Below are 23132 nucleotides of genomic sequence, written 5' to 3' on the forward strand. Positions count from 1 at the left end.
GTGTCCCAGAGACCCACCCACGTGTCCCAGAGACCCATCCAGTGTCCCAGAGACCCACCCAATGTCCCAGAGACCCACCCACGTGTCCCAGAGACCCACCCAGTGTCCCTGAGACCCACCCAGTGTCCCAGAGACCCACCCAGTGGCCCAGAGACCCACCCAGTGTCCCAGAGACACACCCAGTGTCCTAGAGACCCACCCACGTGCCAGAGACCCACCCAGTGTCCCAGAGACACACCCAGTGTCCCAGAGACCCACCCAGTGTCCCAGAGACCCACCCAGTGTCCCAGAGACCCACCCACGTGTCCCAGAGACCCACCCACGTGCCAGAGACCCACCCAGTGTCCCAGAGACCCACCCAGTGTCCCAGAGACCCACCCACGTGCCAGAGACCCACCCACGTGCCAGAGACCCACCCAGTGTCCCAGAGACCCACCCAGTGTCCCAGAGACCCACCCAGTGGCCCAGAGACCCACCCAGTGGCCCAGAGACCCACTCAGTGTCCCAGAGACCCACCCGGAGGATAGCTGGCACAACCTTGGGCACCCCTTAAAACTGACCCACAGGGGGGGTATATCACAGGCAAAGCGATGGTGAAGTCATAAATAATGTTTTAATTGAAGCTTCACATGGAGAGGGCGGCCATGAACGAACCACGGCAGATTTGAAGTTAAACCAATGATGAAGAATCTAAGGTAGAGTAACTCAGCGTGGAGTAACTCAGCGTGGAGTAACTCAGCGTGGAGTAACTCACAGAATGCTGGAGTAACTCAGCGTAGAGTAACTCAGCGTGGAGTAACTCACAGAATGCTGGAGTAACTCAGCGTGGAGTAACTCAGCGTAGAGTAACTCAGCGTGGAGTAACTCACAGAATGCTGGAGTAACTCAGCGGGTCAGGCAGCATCTCGGGAGAGAAGGAATGGGTGACGTTTCGGGTCGAGACCCTTCTTCAATCGTGCTTGGAGTTGACATCACAATGACGTGCTCATTCTTGTGAGGCATCTGTAGCTGGGGCAGATGTGCCTGACCTGAGGCAGTCTGAGGCAGTACCTGGGCCAGACACTGACACACACACGCGTACACACACACACCTCCACACTCAGCACCACAATCAAATGCAAATCAAACACGTATCTTTATGAAGAGTCGGATCTATCATGCGCTGGGATTAGCATTACAAATAACAGCTCAATACAGCAGTAATCTTATAACATCCTTCATATTATTTTCCCCTTGAGTTTTGTATGAACACTCAATTCACTTACACATACTAATTTCCGAGAAGGATTTACAAGAACTTGAGTTTAGATGACTAAATTCATTTGTATGAGAAATCTATTTAACGGCAGGATTTGTCCATAGTTTTCTCCCGCTGACAGCCGGCCGAGGCGCCACAGATGATGCAGTAATACTGTCTTTATCTTGTTAGATTGGACACGTCCACACCAGTGAACAGGCATTATAAAGGTCTTCCGAAATCTTTTCTATGCAATAGAACCAAACCACAAACACAAGAGCCCCCTCACAATGTGGCACATTAGCAGCAGGGATGACAAATTCAACTCAGTGGCAATTTCAAATTGAAGAAGGGCCTCAACCTATTCCTTCTCTCCAGAGATGCTGCCTGTCCCTCTGAGTTACTCCAGCACTCTGTGTCTACCGGCAATTTCAAACTGTTGCTTCTTTGTTAGTCTCTACAATACTCAACAAAAAAATCACAACATTTATGGAAGGAAGCAAAGGAACATCGGCACAGAGACAATAGTAGCAAGATTGTGTCCACATTCTACTTAGAAAGTTTCATAGTCTGAATAGCACCAAACCTCGACAATCAATCATCATTGATAACACAAGCAGAGCCCCATCTTTTAGCATTCTCACCACACAAAGTATTGTGCTTTGCTCAGAATATCCTCCCCCCGCACTTTAATTCAGATCTTAACCTGTTTCAGTATTAATTTTGTCACATTCAGTTTTTGAGGAACCGACTGTCAATAACACAACCATCTCCAGCAACTTTCATTTGATTTGCTTTTCACATTGATTGTGTTATCTAACCTCAGCCCAAGCTCTGCGGCCTCACACACAAACATTGCTCATGTGTTATCTAACCTCAGCCCGAGCTCTGCGGCCTCACACACAAACATTGCTCATGTCCACACGTTTCCGTGGTAAACAAACACCATTACCGTCTCACTGTAGAACGGTCCACGTGCCAACTGGCGTCACCCCACGACAGTCCAGAACTGCTAAGATCTTTAAATTCACTTACCTGTGGAGAGAAAAAGAAAAAAAGTTGAAGCGCCATTACAAACATCCCTGAAACAATGAAACCCCATGAACCTGGGCTTCCGCAGGGCAGAGTGAAGCATTCCAGAGCAACGCCACTTACAAGGAAGCCGGTGACCAACAGCATCACGCAGACGGTTGCCAACTTCCTCACTCCCAAATACGGGACAAGGTGATGTCACCGCCCCGCGTGACTTCACCCAGCCAGCGGCCACGTGCTCTCGCTCCACCAACGCTACGCAACCCGCCTCTCGGCCCGGGCGGCCGCCATTGGTGGAGCGGGAGCACGTGGCCGCTGGCTGGGTGAGGTCACGCGGGGCGCAGGGCGGTGACGTCACCCTTTGTCCCGTATTTGGGAGTGAGGAAGTTGGCAACCCTACTAATACGGGACAAAGGCAGTCCCGTACGGGACAAAATGCGGGATGCCCCGGCTAATACGGGACAGAATAATCGAGAAGGTCCAAGAGATTGACTGGTGCAAGAAGGGGTGGAAGCGGAGTGGAAGCAGAGTGGCAGGAGGGGTTGGCAGGGATGGGATGAGGGTGGGCGTTAGGGCAAGTGCAGCGTGAAGCAACATGGTGATTGGTGGAGACTGCAAGGGGGGGCAGGGCCGTTTAACGGGGGTGGCCGGGGGCTGGAAGCACACGACTGTGGGCAGACTGCGAGGGGGGGGGCAGGGGCAGGCTGCCAGAGGGGGGGGGGCAGACTGCCAGAGGGGGGCAGGGGCAGACTGCGAGAGGGGGGGGCAGACTGCCAGAGGGGGGCAGGGGCAGACTGCGAGAGGGGGCAGGGGCAGACTGCGAGAGGGGGGTAGGGCAGTTTAACGGGGGTGGCTGGGGGCTGGAAGCACACGACTGTTCCCTGGAGATTTCCATCACAACATTCCAGCGCAGTGTCTTTGTTAAAATATATACTTCACTAAAATCCACAATTACATTTCAAGAATGTAACTGGTTTCTCAATGTGCTGGAATTTCTAGGTGGTTCAGTCAAGAGTGTTGAAACGTCACATGTATTGGACATCAGAACAATGAGCTACTTGCTGCTGCAGCTTCACAGACCCATTAACAACAAATACATATGGAATCATCAATAATGCAGTAAATTAGTAATCAGTTTAATGTCCCTGATCCTCCACGCTTCCACTTTTATAACTGTGAAGAATAACTCAAGGTTTACAAAAACCAGTAATGGCATCAAGGTGTGAATATCCCACACGATTCCCTCTCTGAACTTGTCACTGCTGCTTGCCTCTCATGGTACGAGCTGTCAAATTGCTGTCAAGCACATGCTGCAACAGATGTTTAAGACAAGGAATCTTTGAAGCTTCATGAATTTTTTTTGGCAGATCAAGAGTTGTCATCAATAAATGTTCTACTGTAGAAGTAATAGCCTTGTGTTAAGTCAATGAGCAGATGTGCTCCAAGCACGCACTAAATGGGACCATGAGGGTGACATGCCAGTAGCCTGCACTTTCTAACACGTTGAACATTTGGCATGTCACCACATACTCTGACAAACCCCTACAGATGTGGAATCCACCCTGGCGGTTGCACCATGACTGTGTACAGCCGTTCCACCGCACAGGAACGGTGCAGAGAGCGGTGAAGTCCGGTCCATCACAGGCACTGCCCTCCCCACCATCGAGGGCATCGGCACTGGGCACTGCCTCAAGATGGCCACATCTGCCACCAAGGATGCCCACCATCCCGGCCGTCCCTCGTCTCACTGCGACCCTCAGGACCACTCAGCCCGGTCCATCACGGGCACCGCCCTCCCCACCATCGAGGGCATCGGCACTGGGCACTGCCTCAAGATGGCCACATCTACCACCAAGGATGCCCACCATCCCGGCCGTCCCTCGTCTCACTCCGACCCTCAGGACCACTCAGCCCGGTCCATCACGGGCACCGCCCTCCCCACCATCGAGGGCATCGGCACTGGGCACTGCCTCAAGATGGCCACATCTACCACCAAGGATGCCCACCATCCCGGCCGTCCCTCGTCTCACTGCTACCCTCGGGCAGGAGGTGCAGAAGCCTCAGGTCCCACACCACCAGGTTCAGGAACAGCTAGCTTCCAGCAGCCAGCAGGCTCTGACCCCCCACAACCCGGATCCCACCTCAGCCACAAAACCAACACAACCCCTTGTGCTACCAGACAGATCACTGACCATGTTTTGCAATAATGCCTTGTTTTCTTTCGCTGCACGGCTTTTCCTTTTCATATTTTACAATGTGAAATGTATGCCTCATGTAAAGTACTTCATGTACATGTGTGGACTGACTCTCTGTGCCTGTTGCAAGCATTGATCCTGTACCTCACCCGACCCCTGCCTCTGACAATAAACTCAGCTTGACGTGACGTCTCCATACTCATATTCATACTCAGCTTGCAGCCCAGTGGTATGAACATTGACTTCTCCAACTTTAGATAGTTCCTCTGTCCCTCTCTTCCCCTCCTCCTTCCCAGTTCTCCCTCTATCTTCCTGTCTCCACCTATATCCTTCCTTTGTCCCGCCCCCCTGACATCAGTCTGAAGAAGGGTCTCGACCCGAAACGTCACCCATTCCTTCTCTCCTGAGATGCTGCCTGACCTGCTGAGTTACTCCAGCATTTTGTGAATAAATATCTCCATACTCAGCTCTGTGAGGTTGCTGTCACATGAGCAGGGTGATGACTGGACTGGTGTGGTGGAGGATGATGGGCAAAATCTTTCTAATCTCTCTTCAGGGCCAAGCTAATGCAGTCACTTCAGTTACTGAAGCATTCAGCTCCTGTGACAATCAGGAAATTGACTCTAGGCTAGATTGAAAATCAGAGACAGCCCGAGCCGGGTGGAAAAGGCCAATGAGTTGCTGTCAGCAAGTCCTCCAGCACAAGTCCTCCAGCACAAGTCCTCCAGCACAAGTCCTCCAGCACAAGTCCTCCAGCACAAGTCCTCCAGCACAAGTCCTCCAGCACAAGTCCTCCAGCACAAGTCCTCCACGACAAGTCCTCCAGCACAAGTCCTCCAGCACAAGTCCTCCAGCACAAGTCCTCCAGCACAAGTCCTCCAGCACAAGTCCTCCACGACAAGTCCTCCAGCACAAGTCCTCCACGACAAGTCCTCCAGCACAAGTCCTCCACGACAAGTCCTCCAGCACAAGTCCTCCAGCACAAGTCCTCCAGCACAAGTTGTGCAGCAAAGTTTCACATCACAACCACCAACAACTGATCAAGTCATTCTGTCTCGTATTGAACACACAAACTCACTCAAACAGCAAAACACATTTGTCAAACAGCACTTTGTTGCCCTGGCTGCTATAACACAACCTACATCTCCCAGCTCTACTCTTCCAATCTCAGGCAATGAATGCTGACACGTAGCAGTCACGTGTCTATTCCCATGTTCCCCTCACCACCCATCTTGGTCTACTGCGGCCAGCACTTTCACTCAACATCCCATCCACTCTCCAGCCTCTTCTCATTGAAAACACCAGTGCCTCATGTGTTCAACAGCATGGTGAGCAGTGAAGGTGCAGCATGAAGGTGCTCATGTGTTCAACAGCATGGTGAGCAGTGAAGGTGCAGCATGAAGGTGCTCATGTGTTCAACAGCATGGTGAGCAGTGAAGGTGCAGCATGAAGGTGCTCATGTGTTCAACAGCATGGTGAGCAGTGAAGGTGCAGAGGGGAGATAGACAGACAAAGATGGAGGACAATGTGGAAAACTGGCAACAAGCCCAAGATATGCCAGGCGTTTCTTTCAATAACAGCAACACGGTTCAATAAGCAATTTGTGAGAGAGAGCACGTTGGCTATTTTGAATGCAAGGCAGACGTTTCATTACCGGGGGTCTTCGTGACAGCACGCCAGGCCAGTCTAGCTTGCTATGGGTGGTCTACAGCAGAGGACAGGCAGACTGGCACCAATGGTGGGTCTGTCACACACGAGATGAAGGAAACTGTGGAGTTTACAAGATGGAGAGAGGAGTCATTGAAATTCTTACATCTCGACAGGAGGGATGAAAAGAGACCGTGTCCCCAGCCAAGGAGTCTAGGACAAGGGGTCAGTCACACAAGGTGCAGGCAACTATGAATGAGGTGAAAAAGGTCTTTGCTCAGTGTTATAAATGTCTAGAATCCTCTGGCCTGGATAAAGTCAGAGACATACAATATGGAGACAGACTCTTTGCCCAACCCATCCCTGCCAACCACGATGCCCATCTAAGTTGGTCCATTTGCCCATGTTTGGCCCATATCGTTCCATACACCCACCACCCTAATAGCGGAGATTTATTTCAAAATGGAGATCAGAACATTTCTGGACATTAGTGGAATGGAAAGAGATTGACCATGATCTTGTCAGAGTGAAGATGCAGGTTTGATGCTTACTCCTGTGTTGCCCGGTACACTGGCTCTCACGCAATACTATCCCCACCACCATCTGTAGCCCTGCGTTTACAAACATCTGCCAGCCACTGTGGAACAAAATACCTGCTCAGCACATCACCTTTAAACTTTCCCCCACTCACCTTAACCCTATGCACTCTAGTATTTGACATTCCCATAATGGGAAAAACTCGTTCCATCTGCCTTATCTATGCCTCTCACGATGTCAAAACTCAGCTCTCCCCTCAACCTTACCCCAAAAATGTTTGTCCCCAACTATCTCTTGCAGCAAATACTCTCCAATGCAGGCAGCAGCTAGTGAACCTGCTACAGACTCTCCAAAGCAGGCAGTGGGCTCCACACCCTCTCCACAGCCTCCACATCCTCCCTGTAATGGGGGCTACCAGAACTGCCCACAATGCTCCACATGCAGCCTTAAAGGTTCTGCACAGCAGCAACACGACTTCCTGACTCTTAGACTCAACACACTAATCAAAGGTAGACACAAAATGCTGGAGTAACTCAGCGGGACAGGCAGCATCTCTGGAGAGAAGGAATGGGTCAACCCGAAACATCACCCACACATGCTGCCTGTCCCGCTGAATTACTCCAGCATTTTGTGTCTATCTGCTATAAACCAGCATCTGCAGTTCCTTCCTACACTAATCAAAGCCATACCCCTGCCTTCTTTCCCTTGTCTACCAGTCCTGCCTCCGAACAGCTCTTTGCAGATCCAATTAGCATCAATTCCGTTCCAGTCTTGCATGCTAAGAATAGTGAAAACACAAGATAATTAATCATCCATAAGCCTCATTTTAATGAGAGCTTTATATTGTTGTATAACGCTGGTGTTTATGAACAGACGTATAAAGTTCACATACATTGTTGTTCAAATAACTGTCTTGTCTTGTTTTGGTGCAACTGCTGTAATAGTGAAACACAAATGATAAAGACAGTGTCAGATTGACTAAAGGAGAAGCCAGGAGCGATGAAGGCATACCGAACCTGTCACCACATCACTGCCCAGGGTCTGGTCTGGTCTGGGCAGGTCAGGGCAGGGCAGAAACCAGACACCACCAGGCCATGGCAAGTACCAGATCTTCCCTCACACATTCGTTTTTTTTTTAGTTTAGTTTAGAGATACAGCGCGGAAACAGGCCCTTCGGCCCACCGGGTCCGCGCCGACCAGCGATCCCCGCACACTAACACTATCCTTCACACACGAGGAACAATTTTTACATTTACCAAGCCAATTAACCTACAAACCCGTACATCTTTGGAGTATGGGAGGAAACCGGAGCACCCGAAGAAAACCCACGCAGGTCACGGGGAGAACGTACAAACTCCGTACAGACAGCGCCCGTAGTCGGGATGGAACCCGGGTCTCCGGCGCTGCATTCGCTGTGAGACGGCAACTCTACCGCTGCACCACCGTGACTCCCCGCTTTTATTAATGCAGTTACATTTTAACATGAAATAAAACGAGACAGAATCAAATATAAAATATAAAGAACTTCATGATCCTAAAAATAATATACAGTAACCCGTCTGAATGTGTACTTTCCCACAATATCATCCATAATGGCCACCTGGCAACATCACCACATGCGGTATTGGTTGGAGGTGCAGGTGATAACGTGAACCAAAACGTGCGTAATGTATGAAATATAGTAAAACCCAGAACATGGAAACAGGCCTTTCAGCCCAATCTGACCATGCCCACCAAGATGCCCATCCAAGCCAATCCCACTGCCTACGTTTGGCCCATGCCCCTCAAAATCCTTCCTATCCTTGTGTCGTGATAGAACCTGCCTCAATCATTTCCTCTGGCAGCTTGTTCCGTGTACCCACCACCCTGTGTGAAGTCTGAAGGGTCTCGACCCGAAACATCACTCATTCCTTCACTCCTGAGATGCTGCCTGTCCCACTGAGTTACTCCAGCACTCTGTGAAACGTCACCTATCCATGTTCTCCACAGATGCTGCCTGTCCCACTGAGTTACTCCAGCACTCTGTGAAACGTCACCTATCCATGTTCTCCACAGATGCTGCCTGTCCCACTGAGTTACTCCAGCACTCTGTGAAACGTCACCTATCCATGTTCTCCACAGATGCTGCCTGTCCCACTGAGTTACTCCAGCACTCTGTGAAACGTCACCTATCCATGTTCTCCACAGATGCTGCCTGACCCGCTGAGTTACTCCAACCCTTCGTGTCTACGCTGTGTGAAAAGTTGTCCTCTGGTCCTATTACATTTTCCCCTCTCATTTTAGACCTTTGTCCTCTGGTTCTTCATTCCTCTGGATAACACACTGTGTGTTCAACCCATCTATCCTCTGCATAGTTTTACACATCTGCAAGTTTACTCAGCCTGGTGCACTCCAAGGAACACAGTCACAGCCTGCCCGACCTCTCCTGACTGCTCAGGTCCTCAATCCTGCACTCCTTTCTCCACTTCCACCTTAACGGGATCTTTCCTGGAGCAAGGTGACCAAATGTGAACTTCATTCTCAAGCGTGGCCTTGCCAAAGTTTTGAAGGTTGGAACTTAAGACAACTTCAACAGTTCTTAAATCAGTCTGTTGTACTTGTCAATATCATGTGCAACTCCAAAGTAGTTTTATTTAATTTTGTTTCTATTTCTGTTCCTGCCAGATAACACAATGCCCCAGTGGCCACGGCACTCACTCAAGCATTTTGACAACACTAATATTCTTTCTTCCGATTCCAAAGGAGGGGGATAGAAATTTCCACAAGATAGTGCGTTAAAATGGAATGGTGCAGGAAGCCTGAGGCAGTCTGCGCTGATGCTGTGAGTGAACTCACGGTGTGGCCATCTGATGAAGATCTCAGGCACATGGGGGGTAAAGTACTGTGTTTATAATAAAAACAAAACATGCTGGAACACACAGCAGGTGAAACCACATCCATGGCAAGAGACAGCGTGATGATTGAAGACGTCATCAGAACTGGGAAGGAACAGAAGATTGGACAGCCGTCCAGCATGCACTGCGGCACAATGCCAAAGAAGCATTCTCAACACCTTGCTTTGAAGGTCTCATCTTTGATTTTTAAAGCCCTGCTTTGCCAAGCCACTCTCCATTTCAGTAACGAGATGTCAACCTCTGCTCCAAATCTACCGTTAGATTACCCCGACCTTAATCATGCCACCACTGACTGCAGGTCTTCAGCCCAGAGTTTGGTGGCTGCTTCACCAAACCCTTATCTTCTCAGTAGCCCTCTCTCATTTAAGGCACTCCTTAAAATCGACAAACCTGGCAAAGCTTTTGATCATTTGTTGCTTAGTTCAGTGTTAAATCTTGCTAGGCATTGCTCCTAGGCAGTGCCGTGGGATGGTGGAGGATAAAGTATTATATTAAATACGTAGACACAAAATACGGGAGTAACTCAGCGGGTCAGGCAGCATCTCTGGAGAGAAGCAATAGGTGATGTCATCCATTCCTTCTCTCCAGAGATGCTGCCTGACCCGCTGAGTTACTCCAGCATTTTGTGTCTACCTTCGATTTAAACCAGCACCTGCAGTTTTTCTCCTACACACATTAAATACGTTACTGTTGACTGTGCCAAGACGATGGAGAGGCAAGGGGAAATAAAACAAACTGGAAAGCAAGACAGCCTCATTCAGTTGCACACTTGTCCCTGCAACTGGCTGGACATTCTTCAATCAAGAGCTGATCAGTGGTGGTGTGAAATTGTCCTGGAGACATGAATGTGGTAACAATGCAGATGTGTGCACTTGTGTACGAAAGCACCAACGTTGCAAACTCGCCCTTCCCAAAATGAAAGATGATGAAAACTGTGAGCAAAGTCCTGCAGCCTAAACTGAAACCTTCCGAAATGAGATTTCCTTCGGCAGTTCTGCCTGCTCGTCAGCTCCTGAAATACAGCACAACGTGAGTGACAAATGTTTTGGAGAATTTTAGGTCCTGTCACACAACTTGAAGAAAGGCGTGAAGAGGTTTATTGATGCAGAAAGAAAAATAACTGGTCATTAAAACCAGTCCAGGAGCAATCAATGTCAGGATCTACCTTCACAGGGCAGTGCTCACTGGAAATCCAGCAACACAAATGGAAGCCAGGGAACAATTAAGCAATGTTCAAAACATCGTTACATCTGTCCATGTCTCATTAGAAATGTATTTTTAAAATCCCTTATCTTGCTTTGTCAAAACCAGCTAAAACCTGCAGTCATCGTCTACATTGTGAAGACCACAACAACAGCCATTTTACAAAGTCCTTTCACACCGAATTTACCACATACTATTTTCCCAGAGTACCATCTTTTTCTTTCTTTCAATTACAACAGATTCATAAGGCAGGTGATGGGAGCGTCTTTTGTACTGCATTTGCATTATAACAGTGGAGGAGGCCATTCAGTCCATCGTGCCCATGCTGGCTCTCTGCCGGAGCAACACACTAGTTCCATCGCTGGTCTGCTTTCCACAGCTGTGTTACTCTGCATTGTTTCTTCTCCTTTTCCCATCGCTATCCCGAGTATTATCACCATCCCATCACCTCGCGCACTCACAAGCTGGAATGCACCAGCTCTGAAACAGGAGTGTTTGGGAATCACCCGCGACAGACATCTTCCTGACTGCACAATTATAAACTGGATACTGGTCAGAATCACACGTCGGGGAGTCGGGAACGTCACTGATGGTAATTGGGTAGAGGCAGAGTTTAGGCCACAGTCTGGATCACTGAAACCGGTGAGCCGTTCCCCAGCTGAGCGGCAGACAGCCAAGTGTGGACACCATGCCTCTGTTCACCAGCAGCGGCCGTGGCGAGACAGTGTGGAGAGAGTGTCCAGCTTCAGGTTTCTGGGCACTCACATTTCGGAGGACCTCACATGGTCCACTAACACCGCTGCACTGGTCAAGAAGGCGCAGCAACAACTGTTCTACCTGAGAACACTGAAAAAGTCTGGTCTGCCCTAACAGCTGCTGACGACCTTCTACCGCTGCACCATAGAGAGCATCCTAACGCATGGCATCCCTGTGTGGTATCTCAGCTGCACGGAGGCAGAGAGGAGAGCTCTTCAGTGGGTAGTCTATAGAGCTCAGAAGACTATCGGAACACAGCTACCAGCCTTGGAGGGCATCTACAACACACGATGCCTCAGAAAAGCCTCCAGCATTCACAAATACTGCCCACACCCCTGCAATAGTCTGTTCGAACTTCTACCATCGGGCAGACGCTACAAGGCCTTCTACGCCCGTACCTCCAGACTCAGGAACAGCTTCATCCCCAGGGCCATAGCTGCTATGAACCGGTCCTGCTGAGTCAGGTGGTCACATCGCACAGTGAACCGGCACAGATCTACTTGCACTTTATTCTGTTTTAACACTGTTCTAATTTGTTTCATTGGGTTGTTTAAATTAATACTGACTAGCTAATTAATTTATTGCATTGTATGGGAGGCGCATTCCCAATCTCGTTGTACCGCTGTACAATGACAATAAAGATATATTGTATTGTATTGATACGTGTGGATCGAGCTCTATTCTCCGTACCAGTGGCCGTTTCCATTCTGCCTGCCTCCAGTTGCTCCATCCAGCGAATATTTATCAACAAGAGGAAACTAGCAGGACCAAATGACAGGTTATTGCTCTGGTAATTGCAGCTTAGGCGGCAGGCACAGTGGGAGGAATCAAGGAGCAGTCACAACACACGAAGCAAAAGATCACAGATGTGAAGCTGGATCATAGAAACAAAGCAAATAGGTGCAGGAGGAGGCCATTCGGCCCTTCGAGCCAGTGCCGCCATTCATTGTGATCGCGGCTGATCATCCACAATCAGTAACCTGTGCCTGCCTTCTCCCCATATCCCTTGATTCCACTAGCCCCTAGAGCTCTAGCCAACTCTCTTTTAAATTCATCCAGAGATTTGGCCTCCACTGCCCTCTGGGGCAGAGAATTCCACAAATTCACAACTCTCTGGGTGGAAAAAGTTTCTTCTTACCTAGTTTTAAATGGCCTCCCCTTTATTCTTAGACTGTGGCCCCTGGTTCTGAACTCCCCCAACATTGGGAACATTTTTCCTGCATCTAGCTTGTCCATTCCTTTCATAATTTTGTACGTTTCTATAAGATCCCCTCTCATCCTTCTAAACTCCAGTGAATACAAGCCCAGTCTTTCCAATCTTTCCTCATTCGACAGTCCCGCCATCCCAGGGATTAACCTCGGGGTTCAACAGCAAGAGTTGTGCTACAAGGTTCAGCCTGATATCTGCATGGGTTTAGGATGGGAATCCATTCACCCACCTCCCCCATGAGCAGGACATGGTGGTTGGGTGGAGGCAGAGCTGGAGTAAGGAACGTGGTACACACAGTCACCTCCCTCCATGACAGCGAGCCGGGGGGATGGGGGGTGGGCGGGGGTCCCAGCAACGTGTCATCCTCTGCATTTGATTCACAAAACACCATGACAGGATTTAACTTCACACCCACCAGTTCCTTTGTTTATTTGGGAGCAGTTTGCCCGTGAGACGGGTCAGATGCAGCCGGAAAGAAAAACAGGGAGGAGACAGGTTCACATTAATGTGCCGGATGTCAGGGAGTAACGGTTGCAAAACCAGCAGCTTCAGTTGGGCAGTTCCAGGGAGCATCGTTTCATCGTCTACAGCAGACCACTCTGGAAACTCTCAGCCTTTGCCAAACTACCTCTGGTCCCAGAGTCATTGGTTGATGCCTTAGTTAGACAGAGCATACAGAGGAGGTTGGCCAACTGTGGTGTGGATGACAGTGGTATGGCTGCACAGGACTCCAGGCATGGCCCGATCGATCAATGCTTTACTACAGGTTAGTACAACTTCACATTTTGCACTCTAAATCTCGTTATAATATCAAGGATACCGTCTGCTTTTCTGGCAGTGCAATAGACAATAGGTGCAGGAGGAGGCCATTCGACCCCTTGAGCCAGCACCGCCATTTACTGTGATCATGGCTGATCATCTACAATCAGTACCCCGTTCCTGCCTTCTCCTCATACCCCTTGACTCCGCTATCTTTAAGAGAGTTGCTGCCTTACAGCGCCGGAGACCCGGGTTCGATCCCGACTACGGGTGCTGTCTGTACGGAGTCTGTACGTTCTCCCCGTGACCTGCGTGGGTTTTCTCCAAGATCTTTGGTTTCCTCCCACACTCCAAAGACGTGCAGATTAGTAGGTTAATTGGCTGGGCATAATTGTAAATTGTCCCTAGTATGTGTAGGAGAGTGTTAGTGTGCGGGGATCGCTGGGCGGCGCCGACTCGGTGGGCTGAAAAGCCTGTTTCCGCGCTGTATCTCTAAACTAAACTAAACTAACTCTCTCTCACCATGCCCACGCTGTGATAGGTACAGGTCCTCAACACCAGAGAGGGGTTTGATAAACACCCAGAAACCAGCAGGAAGCTCCATCACCAGAAGCAACAAATTTAAAGATAATTGGCAACAGAATCTGGGGTGATGCAGAAACATGTTTCAATGCAGTGGGAGGCGGTTGGGAAAACATTGCCTGAAAGGCAGATGGAGACAGATTCAACAGGAACTTTCAAAACAGCAGCATCAGGCAAGTACAAAACAGAGAGTAAGCGTTAGATATCTGGAGAAAGAGCAGGCAGGGCAGGGCAGGGCAGGGCAGGGCAGGGCAGGGCAGGACAGGGCAGGGCAGGGCAGGGCAGGGCAGGCAGGCCAGGCCAGGGCAGGGCAGGGCAGGGCAGGGCAGGGCAGGGCAGGGCAGGGCAGGGCAGGGCAGGGCAGGGCAGGGCAGGCAGGCCAGGCCAGGGCAGGGCAGGGCAGGGCAGGGCAGGGCAGGCAGGCCAGGCCAGGGCAGGGCAGGGCAGGGCAGGGCAGGGCAGGCAGGCCAGGCCAGGCCAGGCCAGGGCAGGACAGGGCAGGGCAGGGCAGGGCAGGGCAGGGCAGGCAGGGCAGGGCAGGGCAGTAACTGGAGAGGGTTCCAGGGGCATCACAGGGAACGCTGGTGCCATAAGACATGGAGCTGTGGTATAGTGCGGAACACAGCAGTGATGAGGAGCTGAGTAACGTGTGAAGTGGGGAGGAATATGCAGACACAGTGTTCAAACCACAGACATCTTTCAATAAGTGTTTGCAATTTTAAAGAAACAGGGACAGGGGCCAGGAATGCTGACAAACTGGAGTCTGTGTCGCTGGCAAGAGAAGTGGAGATAGCTAGAAGGAAACACATGGATCCTGGGTATTATCACCATTCTGACAGACACCGAACCAAGGTTATGACAAAGCTATAAACAGATCAGACTGGAGCGGCCTGTGTTAGTGTCTGTGCTACACTCATCCAGAACCATGGACAGAGTATTGGCCCGAGACACCTAAGCAACTCTCTCTGAGACCCATTCTGGGAACAACACCAAGCCTGCTGCCATATTCCTGGGACTGAAGGATGTTACGGACACAGGAGACTGAAGATGCTGGAACCCAGATAACAAACCACTGGAGTCAGGCAGCATCTGTGGAGGAATGAACAGGCAATGTTTTGGGTTAAGACCCTTCACCGATGCTGAAAGAGTAGATGTCAGAGAGCAGTGGAGAGAGGTGTTAGCAGGGCAGGAGCTGGCAGGAGAGAGGCTTCGTGAGGAGGGGTGGAGTCAGGTAGAAGAGGGCAGGGTGGAGAGAGAATCCAAGAGCAGGGGGCAGGGGAGACAAAGGGCTGCAGGCGATGGAAGCTGGTGGGGAAAAGATGGCAAAACTTGGAACGAAATAAGGGAGGGTAGGGGAGATAGGGATTGTGGGGGAGAGGACCCAGAGAGAGGTGTGTGTGTGTGTGTGTGTGTGTGTGTGTGTGTGTGTGTGTGTGTGTGTGTGTGTGTGTGTGTGTGTGTGTGTGTGTGTGTGTGTGTGTGTGTGTGTGTGTGTGTGTGTGTGTGTGTGTGTGGACGATGGGTGGAATGAGTAGGTGGGGAGGGCTGAAAGCATGTGAGAGGGGGCCTGGGTAGACCAGGAGAGAGAAAGGGATCAAGGTTGAGGCATCATTGTAGATACCTCCAGTGGAATACGAGATGATGTTCCTCTAGTTTGTGTCTGGCCTCAGCCTGGCAGTGGAGGAAGCCAAGGACCAACACAGATCAGTGTGGCAACGGCAAGGCCAAATCAAATGGTCAGCAACCAGGAGCTCAGATACACATGGTGCACAGAGCTCAGACACTCAGCAAACCAGTGACCGAGTCTGTGCACAGTCTCATCAATGTGCAGACAGTTGCACCCAGAGTGCTGCCTGCAGCTGACCTGGCTAAAGAGGACCAGGGGCGTCTCTCCCCCTCCTGCAAGGTCTGGGTGTGGCTGAGAGGGCAGGTAGAGGGCAGGCGTTATACTTTGCACTGACCTGGGCTTGTGTTTCAGGTAGAGGGCAGACGTTATACTTTGCACTGACCTGGGCCTGTTCCAGGTAGAGGGCAGGCGTCATACCTTGGACTGACCTGGGCCTGTTTCAACACCACTGTACACATGCCTCAAGCCAACACAACCTTGCATCAAAATTGGGGGACTCCAAAAGCCCCCGTATTGATGGGAGTGTAATCAAGTTGAAGCTTAAAGTCGATTGGCATTGTGGTTGGCACACGGTACCATTGGCAGGACAGGCAAGCTGCAGTGTTGTGAAGTGCAGGCTCGATGGATGGATGGCTCATCTGGAATTTAGGCAGGACCAAGACAGTGGACTACAAACACAATTAGCATAGCAAATAGACATAGCCGCATACGTTCTCCCAACTGAGTGAGCAATGATTGGTTTTGAGTGGGAGGAGGTCACAAGTAGATATAATGAGGCCCTCAAACATATGAACAATTATACCTGACGTGCATTGCTCCAGAGGTTTACTGCATTAGCATCATCCAAACAGCAAAATCAGAGAATAAATACATTTGTTATTTTGTTAAAGGCAAAACTTTCCAGATTCCTTATAATCAGTGAAAGTGTGATTCAACGTGCTGGAGTAACTCAGCGGGTCAGGCAGCATCTCTGGAGAACATGGATAGGTAACTTTTCACAGAGTGCTGGAGTAACTCAGCGGGTCAGGCAGCATCTCTGGAGAGAGGGAATAGGTGACGTTTTGGGTCGAGATCTTTCTTCAGACGTGGACAGGTACACGGATAGGGAAGATTTAGAGGGATATGTGCCAGGCACAGCATGGTGGAGCTGGGCCAAAGGGCCTGTTTTAGTGGCTGTGTGACTATTGTGTCATCAATCTCTACTCTGACCAACCTGTGCACAAGACACATTGAGGGAACATCCCAATTTAAACATTCACTGGACTGGATGGAGAATATATTTTAGAAGGCTGGGATTTCAACAGTCTGCATGCCCTTTCCAATACAGGTTACAGCTGAATATACAGGTTTGTTCCCAAAGCCTGAGAGATTGCAAAACAATGGCAATTACAGTCGACAATAAGCTGAACAATAAACAGGCGGAGAAGCAAGCTCTGAAAGTACTGTAACTCCCACCATCACTGACATGTCAGAAATAATGAATAAACCACAGGGGGTCATCATTTAATGGTTCAGACTGCGTGAAACACGCCACAATCTGCTCTACGCTGACAGGAGTATTATTTAAAAAAGGGACCAAGCAAAACAACAAACACCACCGTGCCACTGTATTCTCGGCTGTGAAGGAGCAGTGGTGGTAGTCATGGACCCATGCGTCCCACCCGCTGCACTGACCGTCGAGCACTTTCACCCCAACCCTTCTGCTCCCCACATTGCCCCATGTGTACCTCAGGGAAACACACTCGGGAAGGAGCCAGATTAAAGTCGGGGACAATAGTCTGGGATGTAACCACGGAACAGGACAGGCGGTGGGATGGACCGGGTCACTATAAGAGTGAAAGAGTGATGAGATGATCTACACTCAGGAGACAGAGTCCAACTGTGCGGAGGTTAGCAACACCATGGGAGCAGCATTTAAACTAGTGCCGGGCTACAGGGAGAAGAGAAGAAACTGTCTGTGAATGATGGTGGCCATTAGAAATTGAATATTTTCAATGACGTGTCAGATAGGTGCAGGAGGAGGCCATTTGGCCCTTCGAGCCAGCACCGCCATTCATTGTGATCATGGCTGATCATCCACAATCAGTAACCCGTGCCTGCCTTCTCCCCATATCCCTTGATTCCACAAGCCCCTAGAGCTCTGTCTAACTCTCTTTTAAATTCATCCAGTGATTTGACCTCCACTGCCCTCTGTGGCAGAGAATTCCACAAATTCACAACTCTCTGGGTGAAAAAGTTTCTTCTCACCACAGTTTTAAATAGCCCCCCCCCCTTTATTCTTAGACTGTGTGGCCCCTAGTTCTGGACTCCCCCAACATTGGGAACATTTTTCCTGCATCTAGCTTTTCTAGTCCCTTTATAATTTTATACGTCTCTATGAGATCCCCTCTCATCCTTCTAAACTCCAGTGAATACAAGCCAAGTCTTTCCAATCTTTCCTCATATGACAGTCCATCCATCCCAGGGATGAACCTACGCTGCACTGCCTCAATAGCAAGGACGTCCTTCCTCAAATTAGGAGACCAAAACTGCACACAGTACTCCAGATGTACTCCACAGTACACCAGGGCCCTGTACAACTGCAGAAGGACTTCTTTGCTCCTGTACTCAAATCCTCTGGTTATGAATGCCAACAAGCCATTAGCTTTCTTCACTGCCTGCAGGCTTACTTTCAGTGACTGGTGATCCCTTCTGATTGACTAACGTGTTTAAATTACACGCAGGGCTTTGAAAGCCTTCAAGGTCTTCTCCACCTGATCAAGTAGTTATGAGAGATGACACAAAATGCTGGAGTAACTCAGCGGGTTAGGCAGCATCTGTGGAGAACATGGATAGGTGACGTTTGAAAGAGTGCAGGAGTAACTCAGTGGGTCAGGCAGCATCTGTGGAGAACATGGATAGGTGACGTTTCACAGAATGCTGGAGTAACTCAGCGGGATAGGCAGAATCTCTGGAGAGAAGGAATGGGTGCCGTTTCAGGTCAAGACCCTTCTTCAGACTGATGTCAGGCTATGAGAGTTCTGAGAGTTCTTGTGTACTGCAAATTAGTCCGCACACACACGATGGATTCCATTTAGGAAAGCACCACAAGTTCATCTACTTTGTAATGTGCGGGGAGAGAAGCCTTGCAGAACTCCTACTAACATTACCAAATAACCTCCTGGACCACAGATGAGGTGAATTATCATATCATATCATATATATACAGCCGGAAACAGGCCTTTTCGGCCCTCCAAGTCCGTGCCGCCCAGCGATCCTCGTACATTAACACTATCCTACACCCACTAGGGACAATTTTTACATTTACCCAGCCAATTAACCTACATACCTGTACGTCTTTGGAGTGTGGGAGGAAACCGAAGATCTCGGAGAAAACCCACGCAGGTCACGGGGAGAACGTACAAACTCCTTACAGTGCAGCACCCGTAGTCAGGATCGAACCTGAGTCTCCGGCGCTGCATTCGCTGTAAAGCAGCAACTCTACCGCTGCGCCACCGTGCCGAATTGTAAGTACTCAGGGACAGAAAATGCTTGAGAAGGTTCACACAAACCACTCCTTGTATGTGGTTTAGTGTCTGCTTTCTTTACTTCATTATTATTTTATAGAATAGCAATATTTTTTCAATAACGGAACTATCCCAGCAGAAAATTCATCCAATACCCAAGTGTAATTGGACCATTTTGCATTTATAGTGCTCCAAGGCCATGAGGGGAGACAGAATTTCTATGAGGCTCTGTCTGTGTTTACAATACACACATAAAATGGCTAACGTTGAAGACTGTGTGGACATATTTAGGAGAATGCTGACAGATTAATAGATTGTGTCAGAAGAAATTTAAGCAGTGCACGGTGGCGCAGCAGTAGAATTGCTTCCTCACGGCGCCAGAGACCCGGGTTCAATCCTGTCTACGGGTGCTGTCTGTGCGGAGTTTGCACGTTCTCCCCGTGACTGCTTGGGTTTTCTACTGGTGCTGCAGTTTCCTCCCACACTCCAAAGAAGCAGATTTATAGGTTAATTGGCTTGGTATAAATGTAAAAAATTGGCCCGTGTGTGTGTGTGTGTGTGCGTGTGTGTGTGTGTGCATGTGCGTGTGCGTGTGCGTGTGCGCGTGTGTAGGATAGCGTTAGTGTGCGGGGTGATCGCTGATCGGTGTGGACTCAGTGGCCCCAAGGATCTGTTTCTGTGCTGTATCTCAGAACTAAATAGGAGGCAATACTTGAAATTTGGAGCAGCGCGGCTCAATCAGGCTCTGCTGCAGCGCGGCTAGATCGGGCACTGCTGCAGAAGGCTCAGTCGGGCCCTCTGCTGCAGGACGCTCGATCAGGCCCTCTGCTACAGGACGCTCAATCAGGCCCTCTGCTGCAGGACGCTCGATCAGGCACTGCTGCAGGACGCTCGATCGGGCCCTCTATTACAGGAGGCTCGATCAGGCCCTCTGCTGCAGGACGCTCGATCAGGCACTGCTGCAGGACGCTCGATCGGGCCCTCTATTGCAGGAGGCTCGATCGGGCCCTCTGCTGCAGGATGCTCGATCGGGCCCTCTGCTGCAGGACGCTCGATCGGGCCCTCTACTGCAGGAGGCTCGATCGGGCCCTCTATTGCAGGAGGCTCGATCGGGCACTGCTGCAGCGCGGCTAGATCGGGCCCTCTACTGCAGCGTGGCTAGATCGGGCCCTCTACTGCAGGAGGCTAGATCGGGCCCTCTACTGCAGCGTGGCTAGATCGGGCCCTCTATTGCAGGAGGCTCGGTCGGGCACTGCTGCAGGAGGCTAGATCGGGCCCTCTACTGCAGCGCGGCTAGATCGGGCCCTCTACTGCAGGAGGCTAGATCGGGCCCTCTACTGCAGGAGGCTCGGTCGGGCACTCTACTGCAGGAGGCTAGATCGGGCCCTCTACTGCAGGAGGCTCAGTCGGGCACTCTACTGCAGGAGGCTAGATCGGGCCCTCTACTGCAGGAGGCTCGGTCGGGCACTCTACTGCAGCGCGGCTAGATCGGGCCCTCTACTGCAGGAGGCTAGATTGGGCCCTCTACTGCAGGAGGCTCGGTCGGGCACTCTACTGCAGGAGGCTAGATCGGGCCCTCTACTGCAGGAGGCTAAATACAGGATGTGACGGCTATTATGGGACAGTTGGTGACCCTGGACAAGTTGGGCAGAAGGGCTCTTCTTTGTGCTGCATGATTCTGTGACTCAATCTGCATGTAGGCCTTTGTATATTAAATGCAGAAAACCCAATGGGGAGGTTACTGAGCCAAAATGTCGTCTGTCCATTGCCTCCACAGATGCTGCCTGACCCTCTGAGTTACTCCAGCACTTTGTGTTTTGCTCAAGATTCCAGTGTCTGCAGTTCCTTTATTGGTGTAACCGATTATCTGTGGGCTTGTGGTCCACACTGCTGGTTATTCCACATCTAATTACAACTTAATTAAAAGTTGTGTGCGACTCTGACTTGTCATCTGTGGCGTACATACAAGCTTCCCCACACAGTGGCCACGTCCTCACACTGTTAGTCACAGAGACATAGCACAGACGGAGGCCATTGTGCTGATGAGTTTGGCGTGCTGTCTCTTTGAAGGAGTTTTCTAATTAGCCCAGTGCCTTGTTCTTCCTGTCGACCTGAGGTTCTTCAAACACGTCTCCATCTACCGCCTGTAAGTTCCCAGATTGAGCCCAATTCAGGCAGCGCGCTCCCATCCCCACAGCTTGCTGCATCGTTCCTTTTGTTCTCGTTGCCTCTACTTCTACTCCCAATCATCTTGTTCTCTGGTTAGCAACACATCTGCAACGTGAAACAGGTTTTCCCTTATCTATTGAATCCTCCCAGATCTTGAACCAATTAAATCTTTTAATCTTTTCTGCTCAAAGGAAACATCGTCAAAGCTGCCCTGAACTGAAGTTCCTTGTTCCTGGAACCAATCCAGTCCTTCTGCTCCGGGCCACTCCCAAGCCTCCTACAGTAGAGGACATCACCGCCCCGCGCCCCACGTGACCTCACCCAGCCAGCGGCCACGCGCTCCCGCTCCACCAATGGCGGCCGCCCGGGTCGGGAGGCGGGTTGCGTAGAGTTGGTGGAGCGGGAGCACGTGGGCGCTGGCTGGGTGAGGTGACGTGGGGCGCGGGGCGGTGATGTCACCCTTTGTCCCGTATTTGGTAGTGAGGAAGTTGGCAACCCTAGCAGTGAGTGATATTCATCGTGTTGTTATCTGCCCTCAGCTTCCAGCTCCCAATCCCCCCAAACTGTAACGTGTGCAGCAGTTCCATTGTTGCAGGAATTTCAGTGTGAGGACATGCTGCAGGAAGATCCAGTAGAAACAGGCTCGGAATTCCCAAAGTGGAGCAAATATTGTTGCTTCTGTTTCTCCACCACATTTATTATCAATAATATAATCTGTGGGTCAAACAAGTATTTAACACCTTGATTCCAAATTCATCTCCCTACTAATTAACTAAGTAACCTTACACAGCCCATGACTAATGTGTCCCTGGTTAAATCAGAAACGTCTACCTCTGGATCTCTGTTGCCCTTTGGGGAATTAATCACGTCTAAGTGAGGAAAAGCTTTATACATCAGGCAGCGATGTTATCATGCACAGCTGATCATCACGAGAAAGATAATCTCACCACACATCTTTAGTGGGCAAGAGAACCAAACTTAAAATGTCAGTTTCTAAAAGGTTAAAGGTTGAAATAGTCAAGATGGGGAGGTGATGGATGGATGGAGGGATAGACAATAGACAATAGGTGCACGAGGGGGCCATTCGGCCCTTCGAGCCAGCACCGCCATTCAATGTAATCATGGCTGATCATTCTCAATCAGTACCCCGTTCCTGCCTTCTCCCCATACCCCCTGACTCCGCTATACTTAAGAGCTCTATCTAACTCTCTCTTGAATGCATTCAGAGAATTGGCCTCCACTGCCTTCTGAGGCAGAGAATTCCACAGATTCACAACTCTCTGACTGAAAAAGTTTTTCCTCATCTCCGTTCTAAATGGCGTACCCCTTATTCTTAAACTGTGGCCCCTGGTTCTGGACTCCCCCAACATTGGGAACATGTTTCCTGCCTCTAACGTGTCCAACCCCTTAATATTCTTATGTGTTTCGATAAGATCCCCTCTCATCCTTCTAAATTCCAGTGTATACAAGCCTAGTCGCTCCAGTCTTTCAACATATGACAATCCCGCCATTCCGGGAATTAACCTAGCTGCACGCCCTTAATAGCATGAATATCCTTCCTCAAATTTGGAGACCAAAACTGCACACAGTACTCCAGGTGCGGTCTCACTAGGGCCCTGTACAACTGCAGAAGGACCTCTTTGCTCCTATACTCAACTCCTCTTGTTATGAAGGCCAACATTCCATTGGCTTTCTTTACCTGCATGCTTCCTTTCAGTGGATGGAGGGAAGGATGGAGGGATGGAGGAAGGGATGGATGGAGGGATGGAGGAATGGAG

This window comes from Rhinoraja longicauda, chromosome 12, assembly GCF_053455715.1.
Source record: "Rhinoraja longicauda isolate Sanriku21f chromosome 12, sRhiLon1.1, whole genome shotgun sequence".
NCBI lineage: Eukaryota > Metazoa > Chordata > Chondrichthyes > Rajiformes > Arhynchobatidae > Rhinoraja > Rhinoraja longicauda.